The 23,662-nt window shown below is 42.1% G+C and overlaps 1 long non-coding RNA gene across 1 annotated transcript; it reads right to left on the bottom strand.

Annotated features, from left to right (window-relative positions):
* Positions 1 to 5,684: 5,684 nt before the first annotated feature.
* On the bottom strand, positions 5,685 to 19,294 carry LOC110498900. Its single transcript, XR_002469888.2, has 2 exons — positions 17,873 to 19,294; positions 5,685 to 5,989 (listed from the first exon to the last, which is right to left on the bottom strand). It is a non-coding gene; the product is annotated as an uncharacterized LOC110498900 (long non-coding RNA).
* Positions 19,295 to 23,662: the final 4,368 nt, after the last annotated feature.

Here is a 23,662-nt window from a genome sequence, read left to right as displayed (position 1 = left end):
TAATATAAAGGTTTAATTATTCTCAAATAGAAAATACAAAATATTTTCACTCCTTATTAGTTACTTCTGTATTTAAAATCGATCTCACCTGCCCTCCTGGAAACCTACAGCACCCAATGTCACAGGAAGGCCTAAAAGATCACCAAGGACAACAACCACTCGAGCCACTGCCTGTTCACTCCCCCATCAAAGCTGGGACCTAGAGACAGAAGCTATTTTTCAATCTCAAGGCCATCAGACTGTTAAACAGCCATCACTAACACAGAGAGGCTGCAGCCTACATAAAGACTTGAAATCATTGGCCACTTTAATAAATTAATCACTAGTCACTTTAATAATGCCACTTTAATAATGTTTACATATCTTGCATTACTCATCCCATATGCACACTACCGTTCAAACGTTTGGGGTCACTTAGAAATGTCCTTGTTTTTTAAATAAAATCATTTTTTTCACTCCTATCTTAATCACTCCTATCTTAATCTTAGTCTGTTCAGACCATGTGCTCCATCAATGGCTTTTGTACTTCCCAGTGGCGACCCATCATTCAGGGCAGGTGGGAGCAGAGCCCCACCTTTTTAGCTAAAAAAAACAAAAAAACAATAACACATTTTTGTTAAACAATGCAAAAAATATATAAAAAACATTGAGTTAACAAATACAAACTTGGTCTCTGTTTTGATTTCTTGGGTAAGTCACCTCCAAAATGCAGGTGTTTCAGCCTAGCCTATTGGTTAACTATTTAACTAACTATTTAGCAGTCTTATAGCTTGGGGGTAGAAGCTGTTCAGGGTCCTGATGGTTTCAGACTTGGTGCATCAGTACCCCTTGTAATGCGGTAGCAGGGCGAACAGTCTCTGTCTTGGGTGGCTGGAGTCTTTGACAATCTTTAGGGCCTTCCTCTGACACTGCCTGGCATAGAGGTCCTGGATGGCAGAGAGCTCAGCCCCAGTGATGTACTGGGCTGCACGCACTACCCTCTGTAGCGCCTTGCGGTCGGATGCCAAGCAGTTGCCATATCAAGCAGTGATGCAGCCAGTCAAGATACTCTCAATGGTGCAGCTGTAGAACTTTGTTCAGGGGGTGTGCCGTGATGTGGCTTGAAGTGACTAGTGACATATTTAATGGACAGCGGTGGATTTTGAACACACAACTCAACCCTTCCCCCCCTTTTTCCCGGTTTGGGTTTGGTAAAGTTGTATGGGGTGAGGTAGGTCCTGATCAAAGTGCTCCTTCTTGGAACAGATGACTTCTTCTTGGACATTTTAAACATAATGAATTGACATCCTCTAGTAGTACTTTTTACTATTCTGTTGTTGGGTCACATGATTCAAATTCAAATAGTCGATCCTGCCGTGTCTTCTATGCAGCCGAGCAGCCTTTTAGTTTACAAATCGTAGTACCCACAATGCTTCAGGCGACTCGAAATGTTATGGAGGTCAAATACAAAGGTGTGGATATTAGAAATTAGCCTCGATATTCCATATTTAATAGCCTATTAATTCATAAAACGTGTAAATGGCCGACTTGACAAGGTGTCATCGTTAAATGCCCGGTGCTTAACTCTTTATGATTGCAACATGAACAAGCGTGTCGCATAGAGAACGTTCCATGTGGCATGCATGCGCTTTCGTTTATCGATGACATCATCACATAGTGGCGTTGCATTCAAGATCAAATCGGTCTCTAAACGTTTTACTGAAATGTACAAGTTGAGAAAACCAGCTGACTATCTTCTTTTGAATTTCACATTTACAAATCTATAGATACACATGATGTGGAGTCGAGTCAGTTTGCCCTTTTTATGTCACTGAAAATATATGTACACATGTATGTGTGTGCAGGGACGGGTACTTGTTCACATTCCTCTATAATTGTCTCTGCACTGCTGTGATCAAGAGGGGGTGGGGTGCATGCATCTCAATAGTCTACTAAATTAGTTGCTGTTTATAATCTCCTACTTCCTTTGCACTGATTTGAAAACGAAGGAGTGAAAGCAGAACATTTGATGCTCTCAGATCTGCGCAAGTGAAGGAGGGGTCATCAGGTGCAAGCAAACAGCTAGATGTTGTCCATTGCAGCAACTTCAGTCTGTTTTAGAGACAACATTGCCATCTAGTGTTTATAATGTATATAGTAGTGCATGTGGTGTCACTAAAGTCTACTTTCTTTGAGGGCCAGACTTGGAAAAAGACTGAACAAAGTATTTTATAGTGTGGAATAATTCACCTCTTATTTGCTAATATTATTCAGAACCATCACTTGTGTTTATAATGCAGTAAAGCATAAGCCAGGTGCTTGGCAAGGTCTGAGGTTTTGGCAGGGATCAATGAAACGGCATCACCACAGGGGACACCAGAGGGCCACAGAAGTGTCAACTGTTGGCAGAGTGGTGGGCTGTCTGTAGTCAGGTAGAACTGAATCCCAGCTCTCTTTGTTAACACGGACGTGCAACACGGTGTTAAGTTCTCTTGCCGCAGTGTGTTAGCACTTGATTCCGTGGTTGGCACCGGATATTGGAAAGACTCAGCGGTATACACATGCTTGGTGTGAACTGGAAACTTAACCCCAGGGGAACAATGGGGGCATTTCAACACCTGTGTGACATGTCAACTGCAGCCTTGATTCTGTGTAACTAGCCTCCAGAGATGAATTAATAATGCACGCCTGACACATTTACAAATTGCAGTTCAGCTAAACACAATGCCTAAGTGCCCTATGGCCATTATAAGCAAGCTGGGCCTTTATGGCACAGGAAGTAGAGGTATGTTGTCTTTGGCACTGTTAGGCTGAAGTGAAATACTTTTTAGAACATGGCCGTTGGTATTTACCATCAATATCCATCTACTTTTGTCATTTTTTCCCCCTCTCTTTCAGATGACAATCCCAAAGGCCCCCCCCCAAAAAAAAAAAAAATTGTGGGTGAGCAGAAATGCTCTGCTTAATATCACCAAAGTAACATTTTCAATCTTATAAAATAGCTGAAGGAAACTGAAACTAAAAACGACTAGGCCGACATTATTTCCCAGAGTTGTTGGCAGTGATCATGGTTATTTCTCCAGCCTCCATTGTTCATGTAGAGAGAGACTATCACCCAGCACATGGGTGCGTCTGTTTGCCACCCTAAACCAGTTGTGTCACATTCTACAGTACACGGAAGGTTTACTTTGGTACATGGCTGGCAACATATCTGTCCATAAAATCTGGTAAATATTTGATCAGACCAAGGCAGAAGAACTTTCCTTGTCATTGTGACTCATCTTGGTGGGAAACTCAGTTGTTTGAAAAAGGTAATTAGGAAACAAGTCATCCTTTTTCCCATTACAGAGACCCATTCTTGTAGGGAGCATTCACTGCCCCACTCCAGGCAATGTTACATTTCAGTAATTTAGCAGACGCTCTTGTCCAGAGTGATTTACAATTCCGGTTTACGTGCCTTGCTCAATCGCACAGTCACATTTTTCACCTATTTGGCTCAAAGATTGGAACCAGCGACCTTTCGGTTACTGGCCCAATGCTCTTAACTGCTAGGCTACCTACTGCCCTCCTGACAAACTGGACATACCCAGTTGGTTTTTATCAGTCAGAGTAACTGAACTCTCAGATTTCACAATAGGAAAATCACAAGAACAACTTGTTTCAAATGTAAAGTAACAGTGCTTTAAAAAAAAAAAAACATTGATCTAAAAAGTCAAATGCGATTGTACAATTTAATTCAGTGTATTCTTTTTAAAAGTTGATAAACAAAATGCACAGCCTCAAAAACAAAATCGTATCGACATGATACAAAAGAGAGGAGTCCCAGGAAACCAAAACACAAGCTAATCTCTCACGTTTAGGTGAAAGTCTTCACCTTGTTGAGTCAGTGTAAACGTCACCTGATGATCCATTATTCAGTACTGCAGTTCCAGCAAAGAATGAGCACTTGAAAGAGAACATAATACATTAAAGTATTGAAGTACTTACTCCAAAACAAATGTTTATACACTAAGCTTTTTGACAACATTTCAGACTTCATTTAAACCCAGAAGTCCTATCGAGATAATATATTAAGACAGACCTGAGCAGAACAACACAGTTAGCAAATCTATAATTCTCTCTTTATGGAACAATGTCAGAATAACACACCTAGCTCTAGCAGAGATTGAGTAATTGATGTCCAGGGTGGATCCTCGGTCTTCAAAAGTGCTCGATTGTAAATACATTTTCACTCCATGTCTGCCCCACTGGCTAAGACTCTCATCAGTCCACACCCCCATCACCGTCTCTCTCCAATCCCCAGAAGTAAGTCACTTGGGCAGAAAGTCGTCCACAGCAACCTCCAGGTTGCCTACGTACCAGAAGATCCAGAAGAACAGGCTGAGGAAGATGATGATGGGCCCAGAGAAGACCAAAAAGTCCCAGAAGCTGAAGGGTGCAAAGATGCCCAGGAAGAACACGATGAGGCCCACAGCATCCAGGAAGATGGCGATGAAGAAGAAGAGAAGGCAGCGGCCCAGGTACTGAGTGTAGCCCATGGTGGAGAGAGTGTCTGTCGTGAAGGTATTTATCCTCCTCCTACCACTATGTAAATACCACTTCTAATGATTCTATGGCTGCTAGCTATTTCCCTTGCATTCACTGTAACAAGATCATTTCAATGTTTACACTAGGATAACTACTCATACATATATCCCTGTACTTTCTCTGCATTGTTCGGGTAATCTACCCCACAGTGCATCTGACTGAATGAGGAAGCAAGGAAGAGGTGTTTTATAAAAAGGCCCGTGTAGGCTACATTCCAGTGAGCTTGATCTATCACACTTCACATCTCACATAGTTCCCATAGCGGGACTGCTGCCAGGGGGAACATGTGCGTTAGTCTCACTAATGATGACAAAAAGGTTCAAATGTTCTTCTTCCATCTCTGTTGTGGGGGTTTTGGACACGTTTCCAGTTCATAAACATACCACATTCCAACACTAGGGGTTGGTTGGGCGCTTATCGTATGCCCTACAGGTGGCTTCAAAGGTTGGAGAATATTAATGTTTGATAGACATGAGAAACATCTTTGCTAACTAACACTCCAATAACTAATGGTGTTCATTTCATTAAAAAAACATTTTTTAATAGGTAACAAGCCAGTAACCAAAAGGTTGCAGGATCGAATCCCCAAACTGACAAGGTAAAAAAATAAATCTGTCGTTCTGCCCCTGAACAAGGCAGTTAACCTGCTGTTCTTAGGCAGTCATTGTAAATAAGAATGTGTTCTTAACTGACTTGCCTAGTTAAATAAAAGGTTACATTAAATATGGAATGGAGATGCAGTCCTTGTGCCAGTGTGTATTCCGCAAGGTTCAGAATGTTCCAGAAAATATAGTTCTACACGATACATTCTCTACCGTCTCTCTCGCTCTCTGTGTGTGTGTGTGTGTGTGTGTGGGGGGATCTATCAGTATAACCAGTGGCAGACAGCCAGCTATCAACACACTTGCTCTTACAAACCCCAAACAGAACAGACAGATAGCATATCAATACTACCTACCTAACCAGATACAAACATACACTATACATTAATAAATCATAGGATCTGAGCTTTGGAAGATGTTTTGATTTGTTTATGTCCCTCATGGATTTAAGTATAATGTTTTTGATGTGTAACTGTGAGCTATCCAGTCAATGATGTCTGATTAACAACTCAGAGATGACGTTAGAAAAAAAATAAACTAAACTTTATTTCAAGAAAATATCTTCAAAATGAACCATGTAAAATTCAGGACATAACATTTTTAGTTATTTAGCTAATTACAAGTAAAATTCTGCCATTTCTATCCTCAGTGCAGGGGCCCGGACATTGTGTCAGACAGCCTCTTCCTGAACAAAAATAGTATTCTCTATTGAAAAAGTGTCTTTGGTTCATATAGGCTAAAAAGGTATTCAGTCGGTTGGGATTTGAAAAGCAGGGCTTGGAGTAGGCATACGTTTTTCAAACTGGAGAATCCGAGAACACCTGCAACAGAGGAAAAATGAGTGAGAAGGAGAACACCAAGATTACAAAAACATTGTGAGAAAATGTTTGACACATTTTCTTTATTTCCTAGTATTGCGTTACTTCCACAACATCCTGTGTTATGCAATGTGCTGCAAACTAAATTTCCCTTCTGAGACAATAACGATTTATTCATTCAAATGTTTTAGTCCCTAGAACACGACGTTATACCACATGGGCGGAGGGCATTTGTATTAATGAGCCTGCTATAGCAAGGAAAACCACATGATTTGAATCTGGTCTTTTGCAGAGAGAGAAATCACAGCAAACCATTAAAATCAAGCTTTATTTATACAGCACATTTCAGACATGGAATGCAACAATGTGCTTCACATGAGAAAAAAACAAACAAATAAAAACAATGAAAACAAAAGCTGAAATATTTACCACACAACAAACAAGATAAAAAAACAACAACTAAAGAATGACAAACTGATTGACTAAAAAGCACCCGAAGGAAAAGCAAAGCTAAAAAGATGACCAGTGTCGGCCCCCTTCAGATTCACTGGCAGGCGGTTCCAGACGCTGGGGGCATAATAACTCAAATGCTGCCAAAATCCTCTGGTGACACAAATGTAATGTTTTATATCGTCTCCGTAGCAGTGAAAATGAATGTTGTGCTTTCTGATAATGCTGCCAAGGGGTAACATATACTGAACAAAATACAAACATGTAAAGTGTTGGTCCCATGTTTCATGAGCTGAAATAAAAGGTCACAGAAATTTTCCCCAAAAAAACTTCCCTCGAATTTTGTGCACAAATTTGTTTATATCCTTGTTTGTAAGCATTTCTCCTTTGCCAAGATAATTCATCCACCTGACAGGTGTGGCATATCAAGAAGCTGACTGAACAGCATGAACATTGCACGGGTGGCTGGTCTCAAACGATCCTGCAGGTGAAGGAACCGGATGTTAAGGTCCTGGGCTGGCGTGGTTACACGTGGTTTGAGGTTGGGAAGCCGGTTGAAATGGCTAAATTCTCTAAAATGATGTGGAAGGCAGCTTATGGTAGAGAAATTAACACTACATTTTCTGGCAACAGCTTTGCTGGACATTCCTGGAGTCAGCATGCCAATTGCACACTCCCTCAACTTGAGACATCTGTGGCATTGTGTTGTGTGACAAAACTACATTTTAGAGTGGCCTTATATTGTCCCCAGCATTCTGATTGGCTGGGCCTCGCTCCCAAGTGGGTGGGCCTATGCCCTCCCAGGCCCACGATGACTGCGCCACTGATCAGTCATGTGAAATCCATAGATTAGGGCCTAATTTATTTATTTCAATTGACTGATTTCCTTATATGAACTGTAACACGAACTTGTTGCGTTAATTTTTGTTCAGTACTGAACCGTACCGGACCCAAACATCGAACCTTGTGGAACGCCACGTGTGATAGGTTCTCTGAGTTATGGTCACCAAGGGTGACAAAAAAAAAAGAAAAAAACTCAACCAGTTAAATCCTAAACCAATTTAGAACTGAACCGGAGAGGCCAACCCACTTCTCCAGTCTGTCCAGAAGGACATCATGGTCAAGTGTCGAATGCTGCACTTCAATAAGAAGTGAGCTGTTTGGCATGTACGATAATTTACCACTTTAAGTAAGGCAGTCTGTGGTGGACACAAAAAAAACAGATTGAAATTTTTCCAAAATACAGTTGGCACTTAAAAAAAAAAAATTTTAGATGTTTGAAAACAAATTTCTCCAGAATTTTGCTTAAGAATGGAAGGTTGTAGATTGGCCAAAAATTGCCAAGAGCTGAAGAATCTAGATTACTTTTCTTCAGAAGGGGTTTCACCATTGCAGTTTTTAGTGCAGTGGGGAAACTACTGTTCACAGGCACCAGGGAGGGACAAACAATAGCTTGCACTTCTTCAGATATGCAATTAAAACTGTTTTGAAGAAGGTGGCGGGGATAGGAACGAGAAGGCAGGTAGAAGGCTTAAGTTGTGATATCACTTTCCTGAGGATGTCAGTGTCAACCAGGGAAAATAAATCCCTATTAACTTTGCGTGGTAGGCTAGGACACATATCAAACTTCTCATCCGGTCTTGCATGACTGATAGCCAACATTAGGCTGGGTATCTTATCCCTGAAATGTGGAGGAAAGTTCACATACTGTATGTTTGAGGGGGTAGGATCAAGTTAGAAAAATAAGCCCGTCTGGCATTTCGAATTGCCTGCTTATATATGCCAAGTTCCTCTCTCAGAGTACGGTGCATTCGGAAAGTATTCAGACCCCTTCCCTTTTTCCACATTTTATGTTACAGCCTTATTCTAAAATTGATTAAATACATTTTTTTTTACCTCAATCTACACACGTTACCCCATAATTACAAAGCAAAACGTTTTTTTTTTAAAGAAATGTTGGCAAACATTAAAAATAAACAAATACCTTTTTTTACATTAGTATTCAGACCCCTTTGCTATGAGACTCAAAATTGAGCTCAGGTGCATCCTGTTTCCATTGGTCATCCTTGAGATGTTTCTACAACTTGATTGGAGTCCACCTGTGGTAAATTCAATTGATTGGACATTATTTGGAAAGGCACACCCACACACAACCGGTCTATACCATGCCATGAGGTCGAGGCACAGATCTGAGAAAGGGTACCAAAACATTTCTGCAGCATTGAAGGTCCCCAAGAACACAGTGGCCTCCATCATTCTTAAATGAACGAAGATTAGAACCACCAAGACTCGTCCTAGAGCTGGCTGCCCGGCCAAACTGAGCAGTCAGGAGAGAAGGGCGCCTTTTCTTCAAGACGCCTTTTCTCCAAGAACCCAATGGTCACTCTGATAGAGCTCCAGAGTTCCTCTATGGAGATGGGAGAACAACCATCCACCAATCAAGCCTTTATGTTAGAGTGGCCAGACAGAAGCCACACCTCAGTAAAAGGCACATGATAGATAGCTTGCTTGGAGTTTACCAAAAGGCACCGAAGTACAGAGCGAGTACAGAGCGTACAGAGCGATCTTTGATGAAAACCTGCTCCAGAGCGCTCAGGACCTCAGAATGGGGCGAAGGTACACCTTCCAATAGGACAACAACCCTAAGCACACAGCCAAGGCTTTGGGACAAGTCTCAATGTCCTTGCAGAGTCGGAGGATCTGCAGAGAAGAAATGGGAGAAACTCCCCAAATACAGGTGTGCCAAGCTTGTAGCTTCATACCCAATAAGACTCAAGGCTGTAATCGCTGCCAAAGGTGCTTCAACAAAGTATTGCGTAAAGGGTCTGAATACTTATATAAAACGTGATATTTCTGTTTTTTATTTATTAATACATTTGCAAATATTTCAAAAAACCTGTTTTTGCTTTGTTATTTAGGGGTATTGTGTGTAGATTGATGAGCGGGGAAAAATGTAATCCATTTTAGAACAAGGCTGTAACATAACACTTTGGGGGAAAAAGTCAAGGGGTCTGAATACTTTCCGAATACACTATCATAATGGACCTGCAACTTTGACTTTCGCCACTTCTGCTTTTCAGCAATTTCTCTTTAATTGATTAGTTCTCACTCATGTAAGGGGCGTTCCGTTTTGAGGTGGCCTTTTTCAACTTTACTGGAGATATGGCATCAATGGTTGCCCTTAAATGTGCTATTAAAACGTATCAACTAAATCATCACAAGAGGAAGGCAGAATAGGTGATGGAGTATTGTTCACACACAAAATCTGTAGCAACTTCAGAGGTCAGATAGTGTTTTTTTAATAATGCATTCAGTATTACCTTGTGCAACAAGGTAGTAAAAACACAGTGTTGATCATATAAAGTGACATCAACAAGAGAGGATATGCCAATAGAAAGCCCCTTGGTAATAACCTGGTCCAGAGTATGGCCGAGGTTATGGGTGGGCCCAGTAACATGTTGGATAATATTCAATTCAATGGCCTTGGTCAGTCACTTTGTCAACATGAATATAAAAATCATCCAACACAATGATTTTATCATAGTTCTCAAGGACAATAGACAACAGTGAAATCAGTAAAGGAAGTGAGGCAGTGCTTTGGTGGCCTATAGAGGGTTATGGCCAGCAACTGGTGGCTGACATTTAAACAGTATAGTATGATGCTCAAAAGACCCCTTTTTCTGATGGATTATCAAAAGCTGTAGTCCTGGGGGGGGGGCTTTTATAAAGAGCTGCACTACAGTCTGATGACTGCATGTTTCTCACTGAAATATAGCTATCAACTTTGTGCTCAGTAATGAGGTAATTCGCGAGAAAGAGCAATCACTAGGAAAACCTAACATTTAAAAGCTCCATATTCAAAGAGTGTGGGCTAAACTGCCCCTGGGACATCTGCCTCGAGGTAACCAATGGAATAACAACCAAATTATTAACTTTACAACCATGTTTTCTGACAGTCTCCAATCCAACAGAATGGTAGATGACAGTTTGTATAAACTTACTAGAAGGCGGAGTTAAAAGAACATCAATTAGGTTACTCACAATAACCACAGTGCCATTTCTACAGGAGTTGATATGCTTTCCAAAGTCCTTTGTTGCTTATTCTGACAGGGAGAACTGGTGCGCTACCAGACTCTCCAAAACAGTTTGTGATGTTGCTGGAAATCATCCTGGAACCCCTGTGGTTAGGGTGAATCACGTCTCTTTTTTTTTTTTTAAGTGCTGGTTGCTCACACAGCAAATCAAAGTTGTCACAAAAGGAGACATTCCTGCTGTTTATTTTAGGTACTCATTCAGGGCAACGAGTTAGCCCAAACTGTCCGAACCCCTTCTGTAGCACGGGAGGGGGCCAGAGATAATCACTCTCTTCCCTGTGCTAGCGAGGTTCTTACATTTTTGTTTTTGTAGTCCTTCAGTTCTTCAGAAACTGAAAACCTACGTGAGTGACGGTGTCAATATTGGAGTAGGTGGCCAGAACAGTGGGTAGGAGGGAGTTGATGTCACGGACACAAGAATCAAAGTATACTAGTTTTATTAATGATAGTATGCACCTACATGACCGGTTTCCTAAAGCTACTATATTAAACACTATAGAATGACAGTGTACCTCAAAGTGATACGGTAACAGGCCTAGACTCTCTGTTCCGCTATTAAACGAAGTGGCTAGGAGGATTGCATGAGAACATTTCAATAAAAAAAATCAAGCCAACGTCACTGGTTACAGACACTGTTGGACAATGAATGAGACATACTGTGAAGTGATTGGCAAACATTCCATAATCATAAACCTAAAATTTGGTTTCTATTGCTCAATACTGCCTGGGATCACTGAACGTACATTGAGAAAATGTTGTTTGTTGAAAATATCAGCGCTGTTGCGTTATCCACAGCCAATTTTTGTTCGTCATTTGCTGCCAAACATTATCAAGTCAAACTGTTGGTCATAATTGGTGTGCAATAGGTGGCTTGTACAATAGCCATGTTGTCCCTTGGTGGTGGCCTGAATGTTCATTGGAGGAATGTATACATTGAGAAAAACAGATAATCCTTCAGTCTAAATGGGATGGGGTTCCAAGCTAACATATATAATTGTTTTAAGATGGTCATACCAAAGATCATTTAGCCATTTGATTTTGAATTTTAGAACCCCTTTAGGTATCAATTTTTGAAATATATTTTTTTAAGTAGTTAATGAAACATTGAATTTGGCCTTAGTCATATCAGGCCATTAAAACACAATGGATTACAAGTTAATATATGGAATAACTCGCTGGACTCGCTGGAGAAGGAAACAGAGATTTTGCGGAAAAAGATCAGGGTGCCTTGTGAGGATCAGGCGACGAGTGGCTAATCTGCCCTTACCTTCCGTCCTGCTAGCTAATGTTCAATCGCTGGAAAAGAAATGGGACGAGCTGAAAGCACATATATCCTACCAACGGGACATGAAAAACCTGTAAAATCAGGTCATGGCTGAACGACGACATTAAGAACATACAGCTGGAGGGTTATACCCTCCATCAGCAGGACAGAACAGCAGCCTCTGGGAAGACAAGGGGCGGGGCCTATGTATATTTGCAAACAACAGCTGGTGCACTATATCTAAGGAAGTCTCGAGGTTGAGTATCTCATGATAAGCTGTAGACCACACTATCTACCTAGAGAGTTTATCATCTGTATTTTTCATAGCTGTCTACATACCATCACAGACCGATGCTGGCACTTAAAACTATGCTCAATGAGCTGTATACCGCCATAAGCAAACAGGAAAACGCTCATAGTGGCCGGGGACTTTAATGCAGGGAAACTTAAATCAGTTTTACATCATTTCTAGCAACATATTAAATGTGCAATCCACACACAGAGACGCATACAAAGCTCTAAAATCAGGAAGCACCAGTGACTCGGTCTATAAAAATAAAAAAAAGTGGTCAGGTGAAGCAGAAACTACAGGACTGCGTTGCTAGCACAGACTGGAATATGTTCCGGGATTCTTCCGATGGCATTGAGGAGTACACCACATCAGTCACTGGCTTTATCAATAAGTGCGTCGAGGACATCGTCCCCACAGTGACTGTACGTACATACACCAACTAGAAGCCATGGATTACAGGCAACATTCGCACTGAGCTAAAGGGTAGAGCTGCCACTTTCAAGGAGTTTATAAGAAATCCCACTATAGCCTCCGACGAACCATCAAACAGGCAAAGCGTTAATACAGGACCAAGATCGAATCGTACTACACCGGCTCTCGTCATATGTGGCAGGGCTTGCAAACTATTAGACTACAAAAGGGATGCACAGCCGAGAGCTGCCCAGTGACACAAGCCAGACAAGCAAAATAACTTCTATGCTCGCTTCGAGGTAACTGCTCGGCCTCGGACCGCAGGGCACTACAGAGACCGATTATGGTTTTTCAACGCCGATGCCGATTATTGGAGGACCAAAAAGCCGATACCGATTAAAATCGGGCAATTTAAAAATATATATATATTTGTAATAATGACAATTACAACATTACTGAATGAACACTTATTTTAACTTAATAATTTAATTTTAACTTAATATAATACAACAATAAATCAAGTAAATAAACATGTTCAATTTGGTTTAAATAATGCAAAAACAAAGTGTTGGAGAAGATAGTAAAAGTGCAATATGTGCCATGTAAGAAAGCTAACGTTTCAGTTCCTTGCTCAGAACATATGAAAGCTAGTGGTTCCTTTTAACATGAGTCTTCAATATTCCCAAGTAAGAAGTTTTAGGTTGTAGTTGTTATAGGAATTATAGGACTATTTCTCTCTATACCATTTGTATTTCATTAACCTTTGACTATTGGATGTCCTTATAGGCAATTTAGTATTGCCAGTGTAACAGTATAGCTTCCGTCCCTCTCCTTGCTCCTCCCTGGGCTCGAACCAGGAACACATCGACAACAGCCACCATCGAAGCAGCGTTACCCATGCAGAGCAAGGGGAACAACTACTAGAAGGCTCTGAGCGAGTGACGTTTGAAACGCTATTAGCACACGCTAACTAGCTAGCCATTTCACTTCGGTTACACCAGCCTCATCTCGGGAGTTGATAGGCTTGAAGTCATAAACAGCGCAATGCTTGACGCACAACGAAGAGCTGCTGGCAAAACGCACGAAAGTGCTGTTTGAATGAATGTTTACGCACCTGCTTCTGCCTACCACCACTCAGTCAGATACTTAGATACTTGTATGCTCAGTCAGATTATATGCAACGCAGGACACGCTAGATAATATCTAGTAATATCATCAACCATGTGTAGTTAACTAGTGATTATGATTGATTGTTTTTTATAAGATAAGTTTAATGCTAGCTAGCAACTTACCTTGGTTTACTGCATTCGTGTAACAGGTAGTCAGTCTCCTTGTGGAGTGCAACGAGAGAGAGGCAGGCCGTTATTGCGTTGGACTAGTTAACTGTAAGGTTGCAAGTTTGGATCCCCCGAGCTGACAAGGTGAACATCTGTCGTTCTGCCCCTGAACAAGGCAGTTAACCCACCGTTCCTAGGCCGTCATTGAAAATAAGAATGTGTTCTTAACTGACTTGCCTAGTTAAATAAAGGTATAAAAATAAAATGTTATTTTATTTTTTAAATCGTTGCCCAAAAATACAGATTTCCGATTGTTATGAAAACTTGAAATCGGCCCTAATTAAAATCGGCCATTCCGATTAAATCGGTCGACCTCCACTACAGAGGGTAGGGTGTACGGCCTAGTACATCACCGGGGCCATGCTTCCTGCCATCCAGGACCTCTATACCAGGTGGTGTCAGAGTAAGGCCCTAAAAATTGTCAAAGACACTCCAGCCACCCTAGTCATAGACGGCAAGTGGTCCCGGAGCCCCAAGTCTAGGTCCATGAGGCTACCCAGACTATTTGCACTGCCCCCCCCCCCCCGGAACATTGCTGCTACTGTTATTATCTATGCAGTCACTTTAAAAACTCTACCTACATGTACATATTACCTAAATTACCCCCACACATTGACTCTGTACCCCCATGTATAGCCCCGCTATTGTTATTTACTGCTGCTCTTTAATTGAGCTATTCTTCTCTTTTTGGGGGGGAATTTTTCTTAAAACTGCACTATTGGTTAAAGGCTTGTAAGTAAACAATTCACTGTGAGGTCTACACCCATTGTAGTCGGCGCATGTGACAAATAAAATGTTATTTGATGTAGAGAGTAGAGGTGATTTAAGGACTGCCCAACTCCATCCAATATAATCAATAAGCACTACTGCTGGTGCTCTGAAGCCCATTAAGACGCATTGCAGGCTGCGCCCCAAGGGTGTCTAGAGTAGACTGAAGCCTGACCCACCCGTCATCCCTGTTAGAAGCACTGCTTTAAACTACCAGGTAAAAAAAAAAGCCTATAAAAATGTGAGGTTGGGAAGCTGAATAGGAATGGCCAAAGGCCACTGAAGCTCTTTATATTGTAGCAGCCAGTATAGAACGATAATTAATTATTACACTCGTTAGCAAAGTGAAGTGTGCGATCAGGGCCTGGGGCATGATGGAGGGCTCTGTGAAGGGCATCTATTCTAAAGGACTGGACTTTGCACGGGTTGTGTATTGCATCAATTAGATGTGACGTTTCATAGTCTTCTCGAAAAGAGAAGAATGTTGTCATATGAACTGCCTCATGGAAACATGCATCTGTATACTATTGGAGTGGGAGACAGCAGAAATGGGTCAGTGTTGTTGACAATGATGTTGTAGCAGGGTTAATTAACCTCATACCCGCTATAGGACTTCCTCAACTGATCATTCAAATATGGCATAATGGAGGTTTCATAATCCCTTCGAGGCAAGAGGGAAGAAAGAATGTTTACACTAAAAGAGATTCCCTGGTACATTTGTATACATTTAGCCTGTAGTTCTGAAAGTAGCGCTCAGGAGCCAATGGTGGTCCCCGAATATTGCGTACTACGTCACATACTGTATGTGCACCCAAGCCGTGCTTCTACACCTGCATTGCCTGCTGTTTGGGGTTTTAGGCTGGGTTTCTGTACAGCACTTTGTGACAACAGCTGATGTAAGAAGGGCTTTATAAATACATTTGATTGATTGCGCTAGCTCTGCATTGCTCTGAAATGAGACTGTAATTCTGCTCATACATGAACTATACAGACACATCCAGCCCAAACTGGGAGGTTTAATTCAGATTTCCTGTTAGAAGGAAATAGGGTCGAATCATATCAAACAAATGTAAAAATGACTTTGTAATGTTATCCACCCACTAAATAAATCCCACAGATAGACAATAATTCTGATCATAAAATACTCAAGACATTCATGGGGGTCATATTGAGGTCATTTTGACCATAGTCCAGTGGCTATGGGAACAATTGTGGACTTTGTGATAGAGCCACCACATTTCACACAGCTGGGGCATGTCTAAGTAGTTCTGGATAGATAGATATATATACTTATTTATTTATCCCATTACCCCCACTGGAAGTCATTTCCAATATGGCCACCGACCAGCTGCATGGGTCCATATTGGACTAGATTCACTTGGACAGATCTCCATAAATAATTGGTATATACAGCCCAATTATGGCTTAAAATGTTTGAGGTGGTCAGGAGAACACAATATATTTAAATCTTTTGTAGAAAAATTGTGAAAAATCTACCAAAATCCATGATTCCTGAACATACATCCTCATTTTTATTATGATACATTTACAGTGCATTTGGAAAAAAAACTTGACTTTGCCCACATTTTGTTACGTTACAGCCTTATAAAATTGATTGTTTTTTTCCGCTCATCAATCTACACACAATAGCCCCATAATGACAAAGCAAAAACAGGTTTTTGGAAATGTTTGCAAATGTATTCAACATAAAATAACGGAAGGATCACATTTGCATACATTTTCCCCTTGATCCTGACTCCCAGTCCCTCCCAATGAAAAACAACCCTGATGCTGCCACCAACATGCTTCACCATAGGGATGGTGCCAGGTGACTACCTCATGAAGTTGGTTGAGAGAAGGGCAAAGGGTGACTACTTTAAAAATAATTTCCTAAACAAAATGAGAGATATCGGTAACAGAACTCTGGTCGCTGCAGCAGAGGAGAGAGAGCCAACACTATAAACACTGCTGATGTTCTGTGGTGGTCGCTGCAGCAGAGAGGAGAAAGAGCCAACACTATAAACACTGCTGATGTTCTGTGGTGGTCGCTGCAGCAGAGAGCCAACACTATAAACACTGCTGATGTTCTGTGGTGGTCGCTGCAGCAGAAAGGAGAGAGAGCCAACACTATAAACACTGCTGATGTTCTGTGGTGGTCGCTGCAGCAGAGAGGAGAGAGAGCCAACACTATAAACACTGCTGATGTTCTGTGGTGGTCGCTGCAGCAGAGAGGAGAGAGAGCCAACACTATAAACACTGCTGATGTTCTGTGGTGGTCGCTGCAGCAGAGAGGAGAAAGAGCCAACACTATAAACACTGCTGATGTTCTGTGGTGGTCGCTGCAGCAGAGAGGAGAGAGGGCCAACGGATGCTAGTCACACAGTCGCTCACTGTCATTTTTAACACAGTGCCATAAGTTTGAGCCGGCCCGGCACAATCGAATCAATTGCAATCGGACTCCCTCTACTCATTTGTGTCTCAATGATTTCATCAAACAGCGTGCTTAAACCTTCAGACAAGCTCAATGCATATGGTTGATTTGATTAAAACACGTGTATTTGTCAATATATAGACATCCAATTTAACAACAACAAAAAATCCCCCACATAGCCATTGGAATAGGGTCAAAATGACCTCAATACGACCCCTATTAAAAAGGTCTCAATAGTACTTCATGATCAGAATTATCATCTATATTATCTGTGGGGTTTATTTAGTGGGTAGATTTTAGTCATGTTTATATTGTTTGGAATGACTTAACCCTATTTTTTTCTGAAAGGAAAGATGGCAGCCATTTTATTAGAATGTTCACCCTGGTTGACCGGTTCCCAGACTGCCTCCAATCTTTAAAATGTTCCTCAAGGCATCTGGAATTAGCGTACCAAGTTCGATCCTTGTATGGTAAAATGGAACAATGATTTCACCTATCTGCTGGACTATTGGGAGGATAGAGTTTCCACCCAGAGCCAAATTGACAGCTTGTACAGTCCCAAAACAATTGACATGATCCAATCGGGAGGATTGCCTACTGTTTGTCAAATTTTGTCTAGTTAGAAAATATGAGTGGGTGAAAGTAAATATTATGACAATCACTAATTGAGGCATGACCTACAACAGATTGAGAGGTCGTGGGGGAGAATATAGGTTGAGGAAATGGAGCATGGTGGGAAAATCTGATCTAACAATAGAATGAGGCCAAAATTATAGCGGATGTTCACCTAATTAGAGACACTTGTAAATTAGCTGTTATTGCTTTTGAGAAACACCTACCAGCTCTGTCAGAGAAGCCTCTCCGCTTTGCTATCCACGATGCTTTGCAATAACACTTCAGAGTTCTTCAGAATCCCCAACTCGACCGTTTTCTCCCTCGGCGGGTTGTCAAAACTTCGGTCGTATCCTCCATTGTCGTGTCCGCTGATGCTGTGTTCCCACGTAATTCGTGATGGAGCGTGAACAGCCACTGTTCTGTTGACCGATTCCTTCCTATTCACCATGCACTTCTCCCCGGCTTCCAGAGTTTTTATCCCGCTCTTCGAGAGCCGCTCCGAAAACTTTCTCGCCCAGTGCGCAAAGTTGTCCAGGGTGCTTTTCTCAAAGTCCTCGGAGTAAACCTTTATGTTGCCCGTGTACCACAAAATCCACCAACCCAGACTTAGGAAGATGATGAGTGTACCCGTGTAGATGAGGAAATCACCGTAGAAGTGACCGTCCAACTTTAGATCCGCGAAAATACCAACTAAAAGCAATGTCAAACCGCCGACGTCAAAAGCGACGGCTAGGAAAAATAACGGCGCACAGTTCCCCAGGCAGTTTTGAGCCATGCCTAAGCTGTGATGAGGTCAAATAACTTCAGTGGAGAGTTTAACTTGTTTTTCATGAAGCACCATTTTCATTTCCTCGCCATCACCTGTGGAGAACACCTGTGCGCGCAGAGAGCCGCCTTCCTGTGACGTCAACGTAAACTAGAGGGTGTTAAGGCCATCCCCTATCCTTGGTATACCACTCAGGTTAAGTTGCCCTTATGCACAGATCTGGGACCACTTTACAGAACAACAAAATGTATAGCCTTGACCATTTGTGAGAGAAACGCAAAACTGATGTTAGATCAGTGTCATTGGTAAAAACAGCGAGTAATGAAACAAACAAACAGATACACAAATACGACGTGTTACAAAATGCGCTGGATTTTTAGCATTCCTCCACACCCACCCAGGTCATGTCACACTTCAAGTGTTTATGTTGGTTGTAACCTGAGAATTGGCTCAGAAACCCATGCTGGCTTTGGGAGGAATATCTATCGTGCAGCGATCTTGTATGTTGAACACAAGCATAGAGTCACGTTGTAGGCTATCCATCACACAAGCAGTATTTGGTGGGTGGGTTGATCCAAGGTTGAATATGACTCTCATGTTTTAAATGCCACGATTGCTTGTCTTAATTGGTAAAAGCAAGGTTGGCCAACCCTCCTGGAGAGCTGTACTACTACTGCAGTGGCTAGATTTCTCTGGAGAGAACCATCAAGCACCAATTTAGAAGAAACTATAGAGCAGTTGCTCCCAAAACGTATTCCACATCAACCCAGAACTATTCAGCCTGAGCCGTTCCCGACCATCAATAGCGAAACACCCGTTTATGCAACGCGGCCTCAGAGCATTTCATATTATTCTTAGGCGTTAATTTGAGACACTCCATTTAGTATGATACACTACATGACCAAAAGTATGTGGACACCTGCTCGTTGAACATCTCATTCCAAAATCATGGGCATTAATATGGAGTTGCCCCCCCCCCCCCTTCCCCTTTGCTGCTATAACAGCCTCCACTCTTCTGGGAAGGCTTTCCACTAGATGTTGGAACATTGCTGTGCAGCCACAAGGGCGTTAGTGAGGTTGGGCTCTTATATTGGGTGATTAGGCCTGGCTCGCAGTCAGCGTTCCAATTCATTGCAAAGGTGTTCGATCGAGTTGAGGTCAGGGCTGTGCAGACCATTCAAGTTCTTCAACACCGATCTCAACAAACCATTTCTCAACGGACCTCGCTTTGTGCATGGGGGCATTGTCATGCTGAAACAGGAAAGGACCTTCCCCAAACTGTTGCCACAAAGTTAGAAGCAAAGAATCACGAACCATGAAAAACAACCTCAGATCATTATTCCTCCTCCACTAAACTTTTCAGTTGGCACTATGCATTCCAGCAGGTAGCGTTCACCTGGCATCTGCCAAACCCAGATTAGTCCGTCGGCCTGCCAGATGGTGAAGCATGATTCATCACTCAAGAGAACGCATTTCCACTGCTCCAGTCCAATGGCGGCGAGCTTTACACCCCTCCAGCCAGGCTCTTGGCATTGCGTATGGTGATCTTAGGCTTGTGTGCGTCTGCTCGGCCATGGAAACCCATTTCATGAAGCCCCCAAAGAATAGTTATTGTGCTGATTTCGCTTCCAGAGGCAGTTTGGAACTTGGTAGTGGGTGTTGCAACCGATGGACAGATGATTTTTACTCTCTACGCACTTCAGTACTCAGTGGTCCCATTCTGTGAGCTTGTGTGGCCTACCACTTCGCGGCTGAGCCGTTGTTGCTTCTAGATGTTTACACTTCACAATAAGAGCACTTACAGTTAACTAGGGCAAACTGACTTGTTGCAAAGGTGGCATCCTATGACGGTATAACGTTGAAAGTCACTGAGCTCTTCAGTGAGGCCATTCTCCTGCCAATGTTTGTCTATGGAGATTGCATGGCTGTGTGCTTGATTTTATATACATGTTAGCAACACATGTTAGCAAATTTGTACAATATGTTACGAAGTAGCTAAATGTACAATATGATTCAAATTTTCTAAACCTATGATATGTTATGAATTCCAAGCTAGCAGGCCAACGTTAGCTAGGTTATGCGTTAGAAGTTAATGTTAGCTCAAAAGTAGTAAGTTGTTGCAAAGTTGCTAATTAACTAAAATGCTAAAGTTGTAATGAGATTCGAAGATGCAACGTTTGGGTTGCTAGACGGTCACGCTATACAAAACCTAACATATCATACTAATTTGAGTGTCCCGGATTGACTTTACTATGTTACGTCTAGTCTATGAGATCAGTCTGGTTTATGGCCGCTTTAAAGTTCTTATAAGATGCTTCACCATCTGGCAGTCCAAAGGACGAATCTGGGTTTGGCTCCCGGGTGGCGCAGTGGTCTAAGGACCTCATCTCAGTGCAAGAGGCTTCACTACAGACACCCTGGTTGGAATCCAGGCTGTCTCACAACTGGCCGTGATTGGGAGTCCCATAGGGCGGCGCACAATTGGCCCAGCGTCGTCCAGGTTTGGCCGGTGTAGGCCGTCATTGTAAATAAGAATTTGTTCTTAGCTGACTTGCCTAGTTAAATAAAGGTGAAATAAAATAAATAAAGGGTTTACGAAGGCTTCATTCAAGTGTTTGTTTAAAAGTGGACCATAATTTCTCCAATTGATATAAATACTGTATGTGCTTCTGCTTGGATGTTCAAAGCTAATGCTGAGTAATTGGTCTGCAGCAATAATCATTCATCTTTTTTATCTTTACATTTATAATTTTTACCGAATGGAAACGTTGAGCTGTTGTTTCTCCATTCGGCTGCTAGAGGGCACCAAACCCCTTTGCAACAGGCCCACGCCACGAACCCTGCTGCAGGAACTCACTCACTGCCTGTATAACACCTGGGTTGCCAAGTAAGTGGCGTGTGTGTGTGTGTGTGTGTGTGTATTTTGTGTTATTCAGAGCAAAGCTTGAAGGAGGGTGATAACATCCTTTCAAAATGTGTGTTAGGGATGAAGTGTGTTCACAAAGACTGTGTTCATGAGCCAGCCCATTATGCACTTTGAGGTGTGATTTGAGTCGAGATTTCTGTCTTTCAACACACTGCATTGCATAAACATTAGGGGTTTTGAAGAGAACAAGCTCACCCCAAGTCTCAACTCAAAGTGAGGGTGATACCTGATACCCTCCAAAGTGTTGGCAGCTTCTGGACACATATCTAAACTGCCCACCAAGTTACGCCCCTGCATTAATACGGTACACTGCATTGCAGGGTTCCTGCCTGCCCAGTATATTCTCTTATAAAGAGGATTTTCCATAGACTACCTGGTAGATACCTGCAGTGAGAGTGAACAGGCTGACTCTCCATCTTTCACTGAATACAGATTAGTCCTATCCCCCAGCGAGGCTGAGACGAAGGGAGGCAAGAGGCTCAAGCCCAGTGAAGACTCACACTCTGTCCTATCATTAGGAGATAAGGCAGGAGGAGATTTCCGGTGTTCAGGCATAACAAGGTTTCACATTTCCATAAACTAGCTCTGCGACAAGGGATTTGTGAAACGGATTGTTACGGCTACTACTTTTAATTGGAAATGACTACTATGTTTAGAATGTGAGGCTATTCGAAGAGACTGGTGTTATTAGTGGTCTTTGAAGTGGTGGGCATGTATCGTTAAAGCGACTGGTTAACCTATTCAACACAGAGATATGATGGCTGTGATAGGTAGGACATACTCTTAAACCCAATAGAGTGATTTACAAATCATGACATTGTATGCATTGCGGAGAATGAAATGGACATCACTCCCAAAGTACAAACATATATCTGTACACAAATGCGGGGCGATACATTCCTTACTTGAGATTATCCGACGGAGTACTGTCCACTCCATTATCTACAGATGTTATGTAACAAGACTGCAGCAGCTAGTGTATTATTTCACCGAATATAGTATGAACATCAAACCTAAAGTGCTTTGGCACGTAGATACTTTGTCTTGCAAAACTCCGCTTTAGATCAATCTGAGTGAGCGAGTTTGGAGTTGAACCTTCTACTTTTCTCTTTGAACAATTTCTAGGGAGAGAGAGAGAGAGAGAGAGAGAGAGAGAGAGAGGGAGAGACAGATAGAAGCCTTATTAAATAATTGAGCGTGGGAAGGTAATTGAAGGCATAGATCAATAATATCTAGGGTTTTGTTCTCATTATAGCCATCCTCGGACACTTCCAGAGCTATAGCTCAATGAGAGAGTTGGCAAGAGAGAGCCGAGAGAGAGAATTGAGATCTAAAACCGTAACAAATGAGGCCCGCTTCACCACTCTCTGTCCTGTCTCTCTCATCAGGGTTTACATGAAGCTTGGATGCGGCAGGTGGTTTGGCAACTTCACATTTCAGTAGGATGTCAGATGTTAGAAGTGTTAGAGGTCCGGAGGATGTTTCCGGGAGGCTGGCGGTTTCCCGGCCCCTGATTTCCCAGAGGTTTAGCCGTCTCGACACGCATGACCGTCCCAGAGCGCTTAAGCAGGCAGACCACCCTTAAAAGTGTGTGTGTATGTGTGTGTGTGCGTGTGTGTGTGTGTGTTTGTAGATCCATCGTAGACTCCTCCACTTCACTGTCACTTTTCTCTTCTTCTATAGAGCTCAGCTCACCTTTTTAGAGGTGCAGAGGGATTTGCTAACTTTCTGAAGTTACTCTTTGATTAGATAATGGAATGATGGATACAAGTTACAGAACAGATTTGTTATGCAGTTTGTCAGAATGTGGCCACAGCTCCAAGGCTGATGTCAGGATTGGTTTAACGATGAAGGAGCAGATGTATCAGTATACAGTATCAGTCATATAGGCTTCAAATCTGACATTTCTAGAAGGATGGTGACATGAGTTTAGGCTTCAAATCTGACATTTCTGGAAGGATGGTGACATGAGTTTAGGCTTCAAATCTGGCATTTCTAGAAGGATGGTGACATGAGTTTAGGTTTCATATCTGGCATTTCTAGAAGGATGGTGACATGAGTTTAGGCTTCAAATCTGGCATGTCTAGAAGGATGGTGACAATTCTCCTTTGTTCAGGTCCAATATCAGGAGCATCTTAACTGATTGACTGTAATTTTAGAGAGACAGTGTTTATCCCAGAGGGGCTGACACACACTCACACACACACTTCTTGGTGGAGGTCAAAAGGCACTTCTCATCAGCTACAGTGCCTTGCGAAAGTATTTGGCCCCCTTGAACTTTGCGACCTTTTGCCACATTTCAGGCTTCAAACATAAAAATAT

Source organism: Oncorhynchus mykiss, chromosome 20 (genome assembly GCF_013265735.2).
Source record: "Oncorhynchus mykiss isolate Arlee chromosome 20, USDA_OmykA_1.1, whole genome shotgun sequence".
Lineage (NCBI taxonomy): Eukaryota > Metazoa > Chordata > Actinopteri > Salmoniformes > Salmonidae > Oncorhynchus > Oncorhynchus mykiss.
The sequence above is the reverse complement of the archived record's forward strand: the minus strand, read 5'-3'. Positions and strand labels throughout refer to the sequence as shown.